Consider the following 12068-nt stretch of genomic DNA (forward strand, 5'->3'; position numbering starts at 1 on the left):
GAACCTTTCTGGTTTTTATTCATTTGGATAGTGATAGTTTTAGGGGGATGGTTTGTCTAAGGTCAGGTATAGGGTTCATGTTTGGGACAGTGGAATGGTTGCGTTTGAGAGTCACAGGTATTAGTAAGCACCCCCACTAACTTTACCAATACCTTCTAATCCGAGCCCTAAACCAATTCCTTAAGCAAACCCAACATCAAACCTTAGAAAAATGTTTCCCATAATGCTATCACTACACACAGTATCTCAGATATAACACACAACCAAACAATTCAACTATCACCTGTCTTAACTCCTACTGTAACCCACATATATTCACACCCAACACCTACAAAGTCCCAGCCCCTCTACTTACTCTACAAACCCACATTTACCTGAAAAACCTATTCTTTTAATAATATGCACATTCAATATTCAGTCAGTAAGCAAGGAAAACTCAATATTCTGAACATTCAACACCTTAAATGACATCCATGAATGTAACTATTTTTTGAAAAAAATCTTGAAAATTTGATATGGTAGAGTAGTCTAACCAATAATTCTGAAGTATGCATTTTAATTTGACTTTTTGGCAGTTATGCAGTAAACATGAACAATTAACTATGGCTATCTTTTATTGAAATATGTATTTATTTAAGATATTTAAACACACCTATTTATTTGTTTACATTTTGTGCGCTGGGTTAGTCCCATTAGACCAGTGGCCTCTTTTCAGGGGGGATCCAAAGTGGAATTCTTACTGACCAAGGGAAATTTGACCAGGACACTAGGGAACTTCTATTGTTTTTAATAAGTGCCATGGGGTCTTTTACATCCATCTATGCTTGCACCAACTGAAGTAGATAATGTTTAGTTTAATATCTTGTGCAAACGATGGCACAATGAGGAGTGCAGCATCCATAAAGCACTCCCATACCTAAGTTTATGCCCATAAATTTGGTCCAAGTGCATGCAAGCATCAAAACATTTATTTAAAACCATTAATGACCACTTTAGCATATGTAGCTCCACTCAGGTATCAAACATTACATCTTTTATCAATCATTTCCTCTTCCAAAATATTAGAATAAACAAGTCTAATAAACGCATAAGTTATCAAGTCAACTTGCTTATTTCTAAAAGCAAGTTTAAATAGAGATCTGTCCACTGCAGCGCTAGTAAGTGTTTATTTAGTGGTCTGGTCTAAAAACTAGAAGTAACTCTCATTAATGTATTTCACTACTGCATTTAAGCATTCCTGGACATATGCACTGACTAGTTAATGCAAAACATTAACAAGTGATACTGTATGCTGTTTGAAAGGTTGTTTTCTTAATCAGGATGAGCTCTTTGCTCTTTTTTGCTGACAATTATTAATAAAACCTGCAATGCAATATGAAAGAAAAGCTAATTATCATAAGTGAGTATGGAAACAGTTTAACAACAAACAACTTTTATTGTTTGATTATTTTCAGTAGCAAAGGTATAGGAAAAAGAAAGAATTACCTGAATTTAAATGTGATTTAAGCATAAGTTTGATAGTTTATTACAGGTAAAACCATATCATTCAAATTCTCATTTAGGAAATTTGCTGCTGACGAATACCAAGACGATAGTTTTTTAAATTTATTTTAGTGATTAGCTTTCAGACTTTTGTGAAGCAACATTTATCTTCTAAGTCTATATTTTCCATTTTTAAAACAGTATCTCCAATCCACATCTTTACTACTAGGGATAATCAGATTATTATTTTATACAAATGAAAGTGCTTCTTCTGAAGTGGTGATTTATTTTTTTATCATTTTGAACACAGAGTTTCAGTTCTGATGGATGAATAATGTGAATATTTATGTTATGCTTCCTTAATACCTTAAAAAATCCAGTGAATCTTTCATTTTTCATTGTCTTAGCTGGAAAGTCAGCATCAAATTTTACAAAATATGTACATATTTTAACTGGAAAAATTGTCCATAGAGTTTTCAAAGATATAGGACATGTATCTTGCAAAAAATGGACCTAAGAGAGGATTCTGGCTTAGAATGAGGTTTTATGAAAGATTTTTAATCTTCTTTAATTTCATCTTTAAATCTGTCTTGTTGATTTAGCATTTTTGACAACCAGGATGTTGAAAGTTATCATGTAGTTTCCCTAAACCTTTCAGGGACACCATGTATTAAAATGTTTATTCTCTTTGATTTCTATGTCCTATAGTTTATCAGTCAGCCTACTAGTAAGTTGTTTATTTTATCTGTGTTTAATAAGTCCCCTAATTGAAACTAAGCATTATGTTTTAGTAGAAACTCTGTTAGAAAGTCTTCCTCTTTCAGCATGCCAGCAATATCAGTTTTCATGTCTTGCATTTAGGTGTGTTGCTGATGTGTTGAAGATTTTAAAAGTTCACTTGGCGTGTATAGTTATCTTGAACAGTGTTAATTTTAACTTCAGTGTGATCCAGTTTCATAGAAAGGTCCTGGATTAAAGAGGTTATCTATGAAAATTATTTTTTAATATTTCCCTTTTAAAAGGCTAAGAGGAACTAATGTCTCTTCTGGTCTGACTTATAAATGATCCAGGAAAGCTGTTATTTGTGTTAAAATGCTGCAATTGAAGATGTGTCGAATAAAAAAAGCATGTTAGGTGTTGTAATAAACATTCCTATCACATTTAAACTAGTCTAGCAAAACTTCTGCAGGGAGCTGTTACATGGCAACCATTTTGGAAGAAATCTCCATTTATAGGTTCATAGGTAGGTAGGTACTAGGCTATCTGCCCGAGGGTATTTATAAGCCTAGCCAGAGTGTGTCGGCTTTCGCCACCCCATTGATTAATTAACTGATCCTCTGTCAAGCAGAGCCAATGAAGTGATCCCAGGGGTGTATTTTCTGTTACCCATCCACTTGTCAAGGTTTCTCTTGAAGAGTGTTAGTGAGGGGCTCTGCCTGATGTAATTTGGAATTTTGTTCCAAAGCATGGGGAGTCTCTGTGACAGGAATCTATCCCTCCAGCATGTTCTATTTATTATCATGGTGAGGTTTAGCTCACTAGAGCGCATGGCTCGCAGTGACTTGGATTTCTTTAGGTGGAGCATGTCCATCAATTCTGAGTTGGACATGGCTTTGTAAGTCAGGCAGAGATCACCTTTGAGTAAACAATATGCCACTGAGTACAGCCGGAGTTTTTTCAGTCGGGCTGCAAGGACATATGTTTGAGACCAGTAATTCTCTTGGTGAGGTACTTTTGTGGTCTTTCCAGCTGTTAAAAGTGTCTTGTGAGGTACATCTCAAATGGGGCATTGTACTCTATTATGGGTCTAATGAGTGACGAGTAGAGGGGCACTATAACCTCTTTATTTCTAGATGTGAACCCTTTAGTAATTAGATGTGCCACATAGAAGGATTTCCTAACTACTTTGGCAATATAATTGTCAAAGGAGAGATTACTATTTACCTGGATCCCCAGATCTCTTATTACCTCTTCTGTATTAAGGGGGCTGCCACCTATGTGGTAATTTGTGGGTATTTTGTTTTTCCCAAACAGGATGACTATGCATTTTTTGGCATTTAGCTTGAGGCCATGACTTTGACACCAGGTGTCCATCTCAGTAAGGCCCTTTTGGAGGATGTCCATATCAGCTGGAGTGTCAATTATGGCTCCCAGTTTGCAGTCATCGGCAGACTTGGTTAGCCATAGTCCTCCTGTGTTTGCCTGTACTTCTGAGCAGTATATGCCGAACAGTAGGGGTCCCAGGACTGAGCCTTGCGGGACACCACTTGTGACTGGTTTAGAGTCGGACCTGGAGCCTGCTATTCTTACCGTGTGAGTTCTGTCTGTAAGCCAGTTGGCAACCCATCTCATGACGTAGGGGTTTATGTTCAGGCTGGTGAGTTTTTCTGTAATACCCGAGTGGGGAATGGTGTTGAAAGCCTTGGCGAGGTCAATGTAGGCTGTGTGAACCACCTTTCCCTCGTCAATGGCCATGGTGACTGTCTCAAAGAAGTCAACCAGTTTTGGTAGGCATGATCTGCCCTTAAAAAAGCCAAACTGGGTTGGGTCAAGTGTTTGGAGGTTCCCAATGCCTTTGTTAATGAATTCCATGATGATGCACCCCATAGCCTTGCAGACCAGGCTAGTCAGGCTTATGGGGCAATAGTTACCAGGGTCAGTTGTGGCCCCTCCTTTGTGGAGAGGAATAACCATTGCTGTGTGCCATTCTATAGGCACGTAGCCTGTGGAGAGGCTGAGGTTGAACAGCGTGTTTAGGCGGGGAGTTAGTTAGTTCTGTAGTTCGTGTAAGATGCAGCTTGGGACACCATCTGGTCCCATTGATGCTGTGTTTTTGGCTTTTGAAAGGGCTGTTTTCACCTGTGTGTCTGTGATTTTTGTTACACTACACTTTTCCAGTATTGTTGTGGGCCCTTTTGGAGGTGAGAGGGGATGACATTTGCACTGAATCTATCTGCCAGGATGTTGGCAATATCAATAGGTTCAGTATATCTTGTGCTATTTTGCACTAGTTCAGTGCATATCTGCAAGTTGCCACTTAGATTCTTAACATAGCTAAAGAAGGCTTCATGGTTATCTTTTGAATCCTTGGCTATTTTTCTTTCAAAGTTAGCCTTTGATAATTTCATGAGGGACCTCAGTTTCTTACTGATACTGATCAGGGATGTCTTTCCTTCTTGAGATTTGCTTTTTTTCTTAACTAGTTTCCTCCTTCTATTGTATAGCCTGTTTATTGCAGGGGTCCACCAAACTGGTTTCCTTCTCTTAGAGGAGTGAGTCTTGTTTTTTCTAGGGATGGCACAATCCATGCATCCTTGTAGGTGCTCATAGAGTGCATTTGTAAAGGTTTATGCATCTTGGGCAGCATTATCCTTTAGCGTGGGGGCTGTGAAACTTACCACCTCTGTCTTAAGTAAGGTGAAGTTTGCTTTAGAAAAGTTTTTTTACTGTGGTTTCCTTAGTTGGGGGTGGTGGTGGGGTATGGACATCCAGAGTGATTAGTTTATGGTCTGATCTAACCAGTGACGGATTGACCTCCGGTGTTGAACACCTGTCGCCCATGTTGGTGATGACCAGGTCCAATATATTTTCACCTCTAGTAGGGGAGTTTACCAGCTGACCCTGGGTGTTTGAGTTGATGAATTCCATGAAGTGCTGGGCCTGGGAATTTGTACTCGAGTAGTTTTCCCAATGGATGGTAGGGTAATTGAAATCGCCCAATATCAGGATGTTTGGTAGGACCTTCATGTTTTCCAGTGTCTCCAGAAAGGTGGAGTGGTGGTCCTGAGTCATGGAGGGTGATCTGTAGTAGGCCACAATTTGCATTGCGGATTTGCCCGATGTTAGTTGCACATGGATGATCTCAGAAGTAAAATGCTGTGCCACTAACCTGGAGGTGTAGGTATCCTTGATGAAAATGGATACACCCCCTCCTTTTGTGTTTCGGTTTGTATTCTGTGACCGAAATGTGTGGTATGAGTTGTAGCCCGGTAGTGCTGGAGTGCTCTCTGGAGCCTTGAACCAGGTTTTTGTTACTGCACAGATGTCAACGTTCTTCATACTGAGAAGTGCTTCAAGCACGTGCATTTTGAGATTTAAACTCCTGGCATTGAGTAGCATAACCCTCAGTATTTTGTTAATTGTGCTGTTTGCGGAGGTGGGGTTTGACTTTTGAGCCTTGCCTAAAAAAGGCACTATGGGATAGCAAGTACCTTGGCCAGTATTCGAAAGCCTCGGAGTGACAGGTGCAAGCCGTCTGTTGCGAAGCAATGCGGCTTGTCGAGCATGTCGTCCCAGGCTGACAGACACTGGATCCCATTTGAATGACACCAGAAGCTTAGCCAATTGTTGGAATTGATCATTTTTTCTTCATACTGAGGTATCATTCTTGGTGAGGGCAGAATGCTACTCAGGGTCAGGGTCATACCAGTCTGGGCGACAGAAGGTTGATACGATGATACTTACTTCTGCAAAGTGGGAACACTTGCTATCAGGAAATAACAATCCTTTATTTTGTCAATCTAGAATCAAGTCAGAATAGAAACTGTTACTTTTATGCAGAATGCAAAAACATTTTGATTAAAATGATATAAATTTTTTCTAGGTAGTTTCCCCTCTGTAAAATATTTTATATATATATATATATATATATATATATATATATATATATATATATATATATATATACATCTGTGTGTGTGTTTGTGTGTGTATAATTATTATTAATTTATAAGCATCTCTCCTTTTTGTTTATCAGTCCATTCATTTCTTGTGGGTAAGAACTGATTGAAGAAAGTTGTCATAGAGGAAGCAATCAGGGTAATTTATTTCTGGCTATTAGCTCAACCCCAGTGGCTGATGTTATGTTTTGTTCACTGATGTAAAGGCCTACAGTGTCGCACCACATGTATGTTTACAACTCTACCACATGCGCAAGGAAGGCTACTGTGGGATCACAGCTTAGCAAGGCAAATCACCCATTGCTGGCCTTATGCTGCATGTCATCCAACTCTCCTGCAATAGATACCACATTGCTGGGGGATGACTGTCTTTATCTCCCAGAGTAGGGTTGCCACCTTTTCAAATGCCCCAAGTGGGACATTTGTGGTACAAACGTCAGATTTTGCAGGGCGAAATATATCCATGGCCAGTACAAAGGACAGAACTTCACTGTTTTGCCTAAATAAAAGCTTATTCTTGTAGCATTTTAGTTGCTTATTCTGTTTCTTATAACATTTAGGTGTTGCAGATAAAGAATAACTGTTTTATGCAACTATTACATAAAATATAGGAAATATCTTTGTCCTAAAATCTCAGGATATTTGCTATTTTTTCAAATTTTTTGCAGGACACAACTGCCCAAAGAGGGACTGTCCTTCGCAAAGTGGGACAGGTGGTAACCCTATCCCAGAGTGGACGAGCTGGCATCAGCTGCTCAAGCCAATCCCTCCCCCTTGACCAGTTACTCCAGCTGATCGCAAGCCATTTGGATCACAGTCAGGGATTTATCTCTTTGAACCAACAAGCCAGCATAAGTCATAGATTTCACCTGATACAACTATATAATTTAGCATTGCCAGATGGTGGTAACATTTTTTTTCCCTTTCTCAAGGTCCAAGTACAAAGAGGTCCTGTCAATATCACTGGTTGCTTGGATTTGAGTAATAAAAGGCAGCAAAATGTTGAGTAAGTGTTCAATTAGGAGCATTGCAGCCAGGTCTCTTTTTCATTTTGTATGGTAGAGCACCTGCCTCTATGGCAGATTCTAAGTGGAATTAATTCTTTGGAAGGATAATGTTACAGGGTGTCACTGAAACAAACACATAGTAGACCAATCAGAAAGAAGCAGGGGCTTGGAATTGCAATAATATCATTCCACATCATACAACAAGAGGATCTTATAGTGTGAAGCATAAAATGAACAGCATTTCAGAAAAATTATCACAGCCTACTGAAGGCAAGATTTAAAAGTGAGCTTAAAATGAAGAGGGGGATATATTAGATTGTGTGTTCCAGGATGTTTGGAATCAGATAAGCAGTACAGAAGGTGATCTTGAGATCCTGTAGAAAATGTGTTAATTTTTATATTTCTTTCTTAAACATTTAAAATGTTTGATATTTTTCCTTTTAAACTCGTACCCATATTAGCTTTTTTTTTCTCTTGCTTTAATTTCTTACAGTGTATAACTATTTCATTTTGTTTATTTGCTGGTATGTGAAACTGTTTTCTAATTTTGTTTGGATGCCTCTACTTTTTAAACAGTGTTATTTCTTTGAAACTGCTGTTTCCTTTTTGTTATGATACATAACAATTCCACCCACTCTTACTTCCTCTGCTGGACCTGCAAATGGTTCCCAGTATCTTTACTCAGCTAGCCAGTTAATTTCACTGATACGGGGGAGGGGGTCCAAACAACAATAGAAAATGTGAGAGTCTTAAAACTCATTCTTTCTTGCCATGGGAGAGCCTAATCAGTCCATTTGATTTCTTGATAGTCACTCATGTAGTTGGGAATAGGAAATATTTCAAGTCTGAGAGAGTATCTACCCTCTCTTGGGAGATTCAAGTCCAGCAGCAGCCACCTTCACCTCCACTATGTACTGCATGTTGTAGATAGGAAGTGTGCCTCCACATGCATACTTACCCAGTCTGTACACTTACTCAGGGGTGGCATATGTTTGTTAGGCCCATGCTCCATGTGTGCAACACCCCGTGCTCCAACTAGATGTCTCCCAGGTGTTCAGCCAGAACCATGTCCCTCTTTCCTGGATGGGCAAGCTCACAGTGGCCACTCACTCTCATTGTCCACTTCCCAGCACTCAAGCCTCTACTTGAACTTGGATCACCTGGGTTGTCGTCGCCCCTAACACACACACACACACACACACACACACACACACACACACACACACACACACACACACACACACACACATACACACGCACACACACACACACACACATGACACACACACACAAAATCACACTCCACAGAGACAGTCTTGAAATTGTTTCTGTCTTTATTTTCTTTTGTGCTGGAAGAAATTAAATGATGAGGGTTGACATTTTTCTACTGCGAACATAATGAAGAAGAGGATGAGCTATATTTTGCTAGGCACCTGAGTGCTCAAAGCAATTGCATTTGGTTGGGGTTGGGAAGGTATGTGCTCAAAGAAGGACAAGTAGATGCTGAGATCATCTAGAGCAGCAGATTTATCCTTTGCAGTCTCAATGTCACATGTGGAATAGGAGTCAAAGCAGAAGAAGCAGTTAGATGGTTCTCCATCCAGTTAGGAGGGTCAGCATCCTGAGGAGGAGGAGTCACCAAAGAAGATGACAATACTTCTCCTTCTACCAGTGAATGCAGTGGTGGAGGCCACAGTGCTAACACAACAGAAGATGATCCTGTTTTATCTATGGTGCCAAATAACTGAAGGACTTAGAGCTTCTGAATGAGGAGCAAAGATGGTATTCATCCAGTCGCACTATTACATGGGGAAGGATAGAATACCCATACAAAAGAAAGGTGCATTCTATGATGTACTTACGACAGAGATCACCCTTATTCAGTTTTCAGAAATGTATTACCATGCTTCCCACATCAATGAGACTCACTTTTTAAGATATTTTTAAAAATATTTTAGTTACAGCTACAGTATTTACAATATTCAAACTCAAATATATTCAGAACTACAGCAGATAAAATTATATTATAACTTGTGCTGTTTAATATAAAACATCAGCAAAGTGGCTGTCTTTTTATGACAGATATGTTTTTCTTCTAAACTGGAAGAAAGCAATATATTCTCATTTTTAGCTGGCACAAATACATTTAAAACTGTATAAGATAACTGAATGCTAAAAAAGCAAAAGTTCATCAAGCAATATTAATAAAACAGTTTGTGTTTATATAAATATATATATATATATATATATATATATATATATACAAATATAGCTATATATATCTATATATCTGTATATCTTTATATCTGTGTATGTATATATATATATATATATATATATATATATATATACATATATATATATATATATATATATATATATATATATATATATATATACAAATCTATCTATATATATCTATATATATATATATATATATATATATATATATATATATATATATATATTTATATATATTTCCACATGTTTTGCTACTGAACAGATAATTTAAAAAAATTAAAAAAATATACCTTTCATACTTCTTAGACATTTACAAACAATTTAAACAATTTTAAAACAAAGCAGAAAAGAATGGATTTTAGATCAAGAAAGGTATTCACCTTAAAGTTGTCTAAAATGAGTGAAATCTTTATACATCATTTCAGATGATGTCAGTGTATTTCAAACATTCCCAAGCTTGGTTTGTAACATAAATCTAGCAGAAACATTTTCACATTCAGGGCCAGTAAATGCTTTCTAGTTGATAAGACAGGGTGGACTACACCATCTGTACTTTGCTTAGAAAAGCTTTGCTGCTTGACTGAAAGAGGAAGAAATCAACCATGACAAGAGCATTGCCTTCCAATATATGATTTGTGCAAGATGAAGCACATTGTATTCATAAAGAGTGTGTCTGTAATCATGACGAAAGAAGCATTTGCAGTGGTAGTCCAGTCTAACCCTTCCCTTCTGTACGATCAAAGCTCTTTGGTTTCTCAGTGGTGCGTTATGTAAATGCAGTAGGAAAGTTGACTCCTTATTGGTTACGTTAACTATAAGCAACCACCAGTACTTCCAGATCATGGAAATTGGTAATCATTACACCTCAGGCAAATAATGAGACTGCAGCTTTTTTTATAATAGTTCGTAAATTCCTTTACTTGGGCAGATCAAGAATGTGAGATCTAATATGGGGAGTTCATAGGTTCATAGGTAGGTATTAGGATATTAAGGTACCCTGGCTTTCGCCAGCCAAGAAAATTATTTTCCTGCGCCCCTGTCGAGCAGAGCTACAGAAGTGATCCCTGGGGTGAATTTCATATTCATAAGGAAGTCTGCTTAGTGGTGGTCTGATGAGGAGGCTGGTTCTAGTAGTATGTCCAAATTTACTACACCCTGATGAAATATAAATTCTAGTGACTATTCTTTGTAATGTGTAGAAGATATATGTACCTGTAGTAACTAAACAGTTCTTGTAACAGAGAGGAAAGCATTTTTTTTAAATCCCCAATTCTTCATCAGCCTAGATGTTAAATTACCAAACAATAAGCAAATTTTGGAGTTCCAACACAAAGCTGATGAAGGAATCAATGAACTCTTGAGTAAATGTTCCCTTATTCTTTGGTGGATGCTAAATGATAGGAGACATGCAGTTTAATTTTGGTCCAGCAACATTCATATTAGTTGAATGTTTCAGAGGGAGCCTGGACTCCCTACACTGTGAATAAAATTAAAAATTACTGCACACCCCTGATCCTGACCTATCTATGTTCCAAAATAACAGAAGAATATAGAACAATTGTATCTGCTAAATGAGGGACAAAGATAGTATCCATCCAGTTCTCCAATAAAATTGTAAATCAGTCTCCTGTAGCAACTTTGATATTATAGCTGGCTTGTTTTGGTTACATATTGTATCTGCACCCCATGTTCTGTGCAAGTCTCTTATGGAGCAAGTCCAGCTTACTGGCCTGCAGTGATATGACTCTGAGTCTGAAGGAGCAAGTCCCTCTTACTGGATTACTGTGTTACATGTCTCACTTAAAGAGGTCAAGCAAATATCATTTTAAGATTTCACTCCAGGGTGGTGCAAAGTAATCTTACCAGGTATAGACCTTTTCACTTTGGTGAATGAGCAGCAGGAGCAGCATAGATGGAGCCCTCTAGTTTTCTTTGAAACCCAAATCTTCTTCAGTGATTAAAGTTAGCCTTTGGAATGCAAGTTTGACAACATGTAAAGAGGACTGAGAAGAGATCCCTGTTATGAACCAAATCCATACATGTCTAATGAAACAAGCTAAAATAAGACTGAAAAAAGAAAACCTCAAATATGAGCTATGAATGAGCAATGAATGCAATGGACAAATAATTGGTACTATAAACAATAATGACAATAACACAAATTGAATGCAAAAGAAACAGAAACAATTGATAAAGTCAGGTTGAAAAGTTATGCATATGAAAATTTTTAAGATGAAACTTTAGTCTTAGATGATAATTTTCTTTAGCAGACCTCAGACTCAGTGTGATTGACCATTACCAGCTCATTTTCCTTGCTAGGTTGCTTTCTTCTTAGAAATGGTGTCAAAGAACAAACTTTATCTTCAGTTTTACTTTTCTCTTACTTACAGAATCCTATTGCCCACAGTTTTCTCTTATATGAGTTTAGTGACTTACACTGACAGAAGTGAGTTTAGAATTCTGACTTGTCACTTTTTCTGTCTGTTTTATAATATCAGTGAAGTATTTCTTATTGTTTCATTTCTCCTCCTCATCTCTCCATTTATGAGGCATTCTCTTTCAGCTTGAAAGTTTAGAACTCTATTCAAGTTGTGCAATTTCCATACTTCCTAATTTCATTCCCCTGGACCTACATCATTTGAGTGGTTGATTACTTGCT

The sequence above is a fragment of the Protopterus annectens genome, chromosome 3.part1 (assembly GCF_019279795.1).
Source record: "Protopterus annectens isolate FY-2018-M chromosome 3.part1, PAN1.0, whole genome shotgun sequence".
Classification (NCBI taxonomy): Eukaryota; Metazoa; Chordata; order Ceratodontiformes; family Protopteridae; genus Protopterus; species Protopterus annectens.